This window comes from Ochotona princeps, chromosome 2 (genome assembly GCF_030435755.1).
Source record: "Ochotona princeps isolate mOchPri1 chromosome 2, mOchPri1.hap1, whole genome shotgun sequence".
Taxonomy (NCBI): domain Eukaryota; kingdom Metazoa; phylum Chordata; class Mammalia; order Lagomorpha; family Ochotonidae; genus Ochotona; species Ochotona princeps.
Window position 1 is genome coordinate 140,328,798 of NC_080833.1, and position 8,013 is coordinate 140,336,810.

General features: G+C 44.6%; 1 pseudogene; it reads right to left on the reverse strand.

Annotated features, from left to right (window-relative positions):
• Positions 1–2,135: 2,135 nt before the first annotated feature.
• On the reverse strand, positions 2,136–3,630 carry LOC131479635 (polyadenylate-binding protein-interacting protein 1-like; annotated as a pseudogene).
• Positions 3,631–8,013: the final 4,383 nt, after the last annotated feature.

The following is an 8,013-nucleotide window of genomic DNA, read 5'->3' on the forward strand; positions in this document are numbered from 1 at the left end:
AACCTGGGTCTCCCATGCAAGTGCAGGGTCCTAAGGCCTTGGCCATCTTCCATTGCTTTCCCAGGCCACAAGCAGGGAGCTGTGTGGGAAGTGGAGCAGCTAGGACAGGAACTGGCACCCACATAGGATCCTGGTGCATGCAAGGTGAGGATTTAGCCACCAGACCATTTTGTATTGATTAAGTGTAGAATTTTCCAGTCTAAAACACTGAGGTGCCTGGGCCAGCTTTAGATTTTTGTCTATTTACTTACTTACTTATTTTGAGGCAGAGCGAAAGAGAAGGAGTGAGAAATACACAGACAGAGCTCTGATTTGCTCCCAACATATCTGCAAGAAATAGCCAGGACTAGGCCCAGTTGAAGCTCACAGACAGGAACTCAATGTATCTCCCCCATGTTGGTGACCAGGACCAAACTCTGAGCCATTCTGTGCTGTTTCCCAGCATACACGTTACCAGCAAGCTAAACTCAGGATTAAAACCCAGGCTAACCTCACCACTCCCCATTGAATGTGAGCATCTCAACTCACATATTAAACACCTCATCCTGGGCTGGCTTTACATATCTTCTAGGGGACATTTCTTTAACAGAAAACAGTGAGGACATCTGATCTGACACACAACAGAAAAAGCTCAAGAGCCAACTGTATACATGCCCAAAGCTACGATGGTTTAAAGTTCCCTGTGGTGTTCCAGTCTTATCCCTACTAGGATCTGCAAATGATGAGGAAGGTATTTTACTAAAAGAGCATTCGTATGTTTAAACACTTCTAAAGGGACTATATTCAGATAAAACTAAGAACTTCCACTTCAATCAAAATTTACCTTCAAAGAAATTTTACAATGAAAGATCTGATGTTTAATTTGGTTAGGAGGGCAAGAAATGTGTTTGATGAAGAAGGAAAGAATGTGTTAGTGTTTCCCAGAACCCAGCCACCTGGAAACCATCATGAGGCGTGAAGGAACGTGAAAAGAAGGCACTTAATCCTGTAAGAGGATGTTCCTGAGGACTGGATGGCTGAACTTGGAAAGAAAGTGTCAGATGAGGTTCGCTTTTAGGCATCTCCAAGAGCTGGCAGGCACCCCAAGGACTCTGAGCTGGGCTCTCTCTTCACCCTGGATCCTGGGTCCCCCCAGGACATCCTGCTCTGTTCACCTGCTATCTTACCTAACAGACAGCACCCTCTGTGCTACAGCACATCATAAGAGAACTCCGCACTGCCCCCGCATGGTGATTCCCAAATCTATTTCATGTCTACTGTGGGACTTCAATACGTTCATTTCCAAGTTCTCTTTACTCTGTTTTTCTACTCTTTGGCTTCCCACTCTCCTCATTCTCCAAAGCTTTGGTAGGTTGGATAAGTATGTTTCAAATAATGTGTGTGTATTTTATGATTTATTTTTTGAAAGGCAAAGCAGCAGAAAGATGGGGGAAGGGAGAGGAAAAGAAAAAAGGGGTGGGAGAGAATTTTTCATCCACTGGTTCACTCCCCATGTGGCCAAAACAACTGAGATTGGGTCAGGATGAAGCCTGGAATCCCATCTTGATCTCCCACATGAGGAGCAAGGCCCGGAGTACTTGAGCAGTCTTCCATTTATCTTCCCAAGCACATAATCAGGCAACTGGGTTGGAAATGGAGCAGCCAGGACTGTGACCAGTGCCCATATGGGCTGCTGGCATTGCAGGCAATAATTTGGCCCACTACACCTAGCCTCAAAAAGTGAGGTTTTAGTTTAGTTTCTGTGAGTTTGTGTTTTACCAAGCATTTTGTATAAACCTTTGGAAGTCCAGTTGTGTGGACCGTATGACCAGAAATGAAGACAAACATTGATACATGTGAGAGCAGTAAGCATTTTGGGAGTTTGTGCAAGCTCTCTTATCTCTTCCCTTGTCAATTCTGGGATATTTAGAAGTGTGAACTTTTGTGCGTTAGACTGCCTCTAAACAGTGAAGCTACAGGGGAATTATCCTCCTCCTCTCCTATTGCAACAACATGAACATTATAGACAAATGGACTCCTGTTCTATTGTTGTTTGCATTTGTACACCAATGAGGAAAACATGGGCAACATACAGTATCATTGTGCCATTTTCAATAACCATTTTGCTCTTACTTCATGGGTTTCCTCAGGAGGACTTTTTTTTTAATTTCAAAATCGATTTTATTGCAGCCAAAACAGAATTAACTGTACACAATAATCTATTTTATATATATACACATTTTAAGTTATAGGGAAGAAAGTTTATTTTGGCAGATAAGTGTTAAACAAAATTAAAGTTGCACACATTAGTAACGTAACTCAAGATCCTTAATTTGATACAACAAATTTTCTTGCTGTCCTGCATTCTGCTAAATCACCATACCTAAACTGTTTTATAAAAGTGATACACTGAAATTTACTTTATTGCTTTCGCTTACACTCTGATTCCAAACCAAACTTTTCATAAGCTTCTTCTATCTCTGGGTCCATCTCATCATCAATATCACCCAAGTATGGATCACCAGCCCCGCATAAATCTGTTCCATTTTCTTCATAATCCGGGAAAAAATCTTCTCGTTCAAGTAATTCTTGATATTTCTCTTGGTAATCTGGATCAGCTGCGGTGAAAGGAACACCATCGGATGTATAAAATGTTGGTTCACTCATGAAGTAGTTAGGATCATTCTCAGGTGTTGCTTCTCTGTAGGCTGAAGATGCATGGACTCTACCCCAGTTACTTGACCGGAGCTCCACCAACTTCAGGAATTTTATGTTCTCTGCTGCAGTTAGCATCGAGGACAACATTTTCAATTCTCTGAATAATTTCTTCCATATCAGTCTTGGCTTTTTCCTTCCAGGCATCTTCCAAAACGGATCCTGTCAACTTCAGTAATTTCACTGCACAGATTAAGTTGTCATCCATAGGATTAGAAAAAAGCGCATTCAGCAACTCTCGAAGACCAACTTCAAGAATAGCTGCTCTCATAACCTGTCCATTTGTTCCCTTGATCTCCAGGTTAAGGAAGAGTTCTCCGAGGAAGAGGACAAATGCATGAAACCGTTTCCGAGTCACTTCATCACTTCATCCCCTTTCGCAGCTTGATCTTTCACTTCATACTCAGTCCGACACCTTTGAAGCAGCAATTGACGAAAGCTGCCACTCTGTGGGCTAATTGTCAGATGATGGGACAAGTAATTACACAGGCGAGCTCCCATGTAAGAGAAATTTGGGATAGACGTAGCCTGTTGATGAGTTCGACAAGTTCTTGCAAAGCATCATCTGTTGTAACCCAACCGTTCAGGGTCTCTGCAAACTGTTCAGTTTCAGTTTCAAAACTGTCAGGCTGTTCTGTGAGATGATTCAAAAAGTCCTGAATGTACTCTGATAGAGTGGGATATTCCTCATACCCATCTTCATAGGATTCTGTGTAATTAGAATAACCTGATGGGTAGAATTCAGGGGCATTCGCAGACAGCTTGGACATTAACACGGGCGCTACAACCACCTTGGGTTTAGCCATTGCTGACTCCGAGTTCTGCTGTGGGATTTTCTCCTGTGAAGTAGGTGGAGCTCTCAGGGGTCTTGCTTGTTCTGGGAGCGCCCCGGGCCGGGGAGACCGCTGGGAGCCGGCCAGGGCCTTGCACTGGACCCCTGGCAGGAGGACTTTTAATTGTAATCCAAGCTCTAAATGCAAACTTTTTAGATATATTGTGCTCTGACCTCATTCTTTTCCAAGACACTCTCCCCTTAAGAGCAAATTTGTGATGTGTGACAAGATTTGGATGGTAATATTGCAAGTCTCATATTAGGGCCTATAAGAAAAGAACACTTGCAGTGTGCTATTCCAGGATTAAAGGGCTGTAGGATTAAAGGGCCAAATGTCTCTGATTCTTACAAGTCAGAAGTCTCTTTCTTTATCATCCTTTCCTCAATACCCACTTCCTGCCAGCTTCTTTATTAGCCTATATCAGGAAGCAGATAAAGTTAAAGAATTGGGCAACCCATTTTGGCAGGGTTGATGGAGTGTCACACTGAATTGTGCATGTGGCGTATGTTTCTTGGTATTTTCCAGTGAGAGTGAAAATCCTAGGTTCAGAATCCATGCGGCCTCTCATGAGCTGAAATGGCATAGAGAGAGGCCTTGAGAGGAAAGCCCAAGAACCTGGGCAAGGCTGACAATTGGAGGGCACCACCGGCATTGGACCTCCTTTTGCATGTCTTCATGACTCCCTGCTCCCTTTGAGAGTGTAAGCTGTTGTTCTTAGTAGGCTCACCTCTGCTGTTCCACGCGAGCTGGGAACAGCAATCTGGCGAAAGACAAACACCACTGCTCTCTGGTGGCCCAAGGCACCTCCAGGTAGCACCTGTGGCCACTCTGAGGACACCTGTGTTCTTGCCATTTGCAAGGTCACACATTGCTGTTCATCCAAGCCAGAGAGGACAGTGTCTTCTCTTTATCCTGACGCTGCAAATGGGGTTGAGGACAAAGAGGGTTGGGACTCTGTCTTTTGTTGTTGTTGTTGTTGCTGTCTTTTGCACTCAAGAGATTTAATGATGGGCATTTTCTAAGTCCAGTAGAAAAGTTGAGCATTTAATATTTTAACGCATACTGAACAATTAAGCTGCAAAGCAGAGAGAAAGAGAGAAGGAAAGACTGAATAACATTTTAGGAATCCGTGCACTATATTGCTTATATATTGCATCGGGCAATTTGGGTTAGATTGGAAAAAAAATTAAATTTTCAGATAATTCCGGAACAAAACATATGTTATTGCGAGAACCTGGCTATCAAAATGAAAAGTTTCTATTTCAAGCCTATAATTATGGTTTGAGAAACAACTTCTTGGGAAAAAAGAGCTAAAAAGGAGTTTAATTTATAGCCATTTCTCACTTCGAAATTTGTGAGTATTCACAAAGGTAGAGTCAAACCTCCAGCAAAAAGTAAATACCCGCTGTAATTCTCAGCTGTCCACCAAGAAAAGGTAGCGAGCTCTTGAGTGGCACTGACTGCTACTGTCTGGCATACATCTTTTCTTTTTTTTTTTTTTTTTTAAAGATTTATTTGTTTTTATTGGAAAGTCAGATATATATAGAAGAGGAGAGACAGAGAGGAAGATCTTCTGTCTGATGATTCACTCCCCAAGTAACCACAATGACCAGTGCTTTGCCGATCCAAAGCCAGAAGCCAGGAACCCCCCTCGGGGTCTCCCATGTGCATGCAGGGTCCCAAAGCTTTGGGCTGTCTTAGACTGCTTTCTCAGGCCACAAGCAGGGAGCTGGATGGGAAGTGGAGCTGCCAGGATTAGAACCAGTGTCCATATGGAACCCCGGCACATTCAGGGTGAGGACTTTAACCGCTAGGCCATGGCGCCAGGCCCATGGCATACATCTTTTCTGCTGAAATTCAAAACATGCCTTTTTTTTCTTTAGTCCTCATTGAAAACAAAAATAACATTTTTGTCACTCTTAAAGGAGACTTTACGTAAAAAAATGCTATTAAGCTCAGCCCATGAAATCCTACCTTCCCCGGAAATTCTTAGTACTTTTGTCTATTTAAGTAGAGAAATAAGTTTTCTTCTTAGTTTTGAATTGCTTTCTCTGAATTTCTTCCAAAATATGTTCGTCTCATTTCTATAGCACCCAGTTGGACACAGATTTGTAAGTAAGATGTAACCTGGCCAACATTTAAACTCCTTGCCTTAGTCCAGACTTGAAAAGACTCCTTAGACAGTCAGCCAGAGCAGGGAGCAAATGACGGTGGATCAATCTAGAATTGAGTCCTGTCTGTGTTCGGGTCAGTAAGACACAAGAACACTGAATCCTGGTTCAGCTGGAATCTGTGTGAGCTTCTCCTGTTAAATCCTACACATCCTTTGTTTTTCAGCCAAAGACAAATTTATGCTAGAACTGTCATGTCTCATGTAAATTTCATCCAGAAACACCACTGACTGTTCAGGCAGAACACTGGTCAGGTGGTTTGTAAGTACTTGAAACACAGTGCAGGGTGGTATCCTACATTTGTATGTGTCCCGTAGGATACCTAATACATAGATGGGCCCATCACGTTTACCCAAAGAGTCCAAGTTGAGTCATGATTTGAGTGAAGCTCTGAGAACAAAAAGGTTACCTCCCACTAAAACTGTTAAATTTATCTTGACAATAGGATGATGGACTCTCCACCATATCCATGCCCACAATGTCAGGATGAATGTAAACAACAGAGTGACAAGGCCCAGAGCGATAGCGTAGTGGTTAAAGTCCTCACCTTGCACGTGCTGGGATCCCATAGGGCGCCGGTTCTAATCCCGGCAGCCCCCTCCCATTCAGCTCTCTGCCTGTGGCCAGGGAAAGCAGTCAAGGACAGCCCAAAGCTTTGGGACCCTGAATCAGCATGAGAGACCCAGAAGAGCTCCTGGCTTCGGATCAGCACAGTTCCAGCCGTTGCGGCCACTTGGGAGTGAATCATCAGACAGAAGATCTTCCTTTCTCTCTCTTCTCCTCTCTGAATATCTGCATTTCCAATAAAAATAAATAAATCTTTAAAAAAAAAAGAACAGAATGACGGATTAGGACTGTTTATTAAGGACTATACTATTGTAATAATATGACAGGGAGAATCACTAGGAGGAGGGAGACTTGGAAAAAGGGGAGGGGAAATACCAGAGCCTATGGAACTGTATCACAAATCAATCAATAGAGATTTCAGGATTCCAGGCCTTGGGGCTGGGGGCGGCTTGCAATCCTCCACAGTGTGGCGGCTGTAACGGGGTGTCCCTGCCAGGTGGGATCCGATGCTGGGGACTTGGGCCAAAGCCACGGCTGAAAGGCAGTAACTGAGTCCTTAGCTTTGGGCGGCCAGTGCACCATTTGTTGCCAGGTTCTGCCTGCTGGCCGCCCAGCGGCAAGCTCTGCTTACGGACACCCATGAGTAAAGCCAACTTTAGTGTAGGTGAGACATGAATTTTTAGTGATTCCCAGTAACAGGGTCAGGAAACTTTAGGGCAAGAGTGGCAGAGGCTGGCACTGGGGGCCAATTCTGTTAAATCAAATGCTAGAACCACCTGGAGAGTGCATAATCCAGAAGTTGTAGTGGCCTAGTAGAGAGACAGTGGGCACCTCCCTCGTGGTTAACCACTCCCACTGGAGAGCATGAAAACCAGGACAGGGGCAGGGGTGGCTAGATGGAAAGGCACAGGCCAGTATGTGTGTGGACTGGATAGTAGGTTGGTTAGGTTGAACTTGGCTTCAATGCCCATTGACAAGTATGAGAGCTAAATGGGATGTGGGACAGACTCAACAAGCCTGCGGTACATACTGACATGCATTGGAACTAGGGAGGGGAGCAGGCCTGGTGGGGGTTATGGGGAGTCACCCCAACTAGGCTGCAGCTACCACTGGTTTGTGTGAGGACCGAGTATGAAGTGGGCAGGATCAAGATGGAACACAATATCCATTGGTTCAAGTGGACGACAGGGCTGGAAACAGGACTGATCCAGCAGAGACCAGTCACATTAGGCAGGGCCATTGACATTAACAAGCACGCTAGAGAACCATATTGGGGGGAAGATTCTGTGGGGGGTGTATGGGCCAAACCATATGGAAATTCTAACCCCATGGGTTAGTTCAAGAGATGGAGTGGTGATGGACTAAACTAGGTGTGACCAAGGAGCCTGTCATCAATCACAGACTAAAGAACTGACAACAGCCTGGACTGGTCAAGGCAGCAGCATCCTGAATGTGCATCCTGATTAGGGTGTGGGGTGGGCCGAGCTGCAACATTCTCTAGCTCATGCAAGGCCAAAAGGAAGGCCAGACTATGCTGGGCACTGGCCTAAAGCCCAATGGCATGTATGAGAACTAGATCTGGGAGGGGATCTAGTGGAGGAACTTGGGAAACTCCCTTGTTGGGCCATAATTTCCACTGATGAATATGTGGTCCAGACCTGGGTGTCGGATAAGCTGGGCAAGTAGCTCCAATGGCTGGTCAATGTATGAAATGGCAATGGAATGGGCATACTGGGCAGAACTGAGCA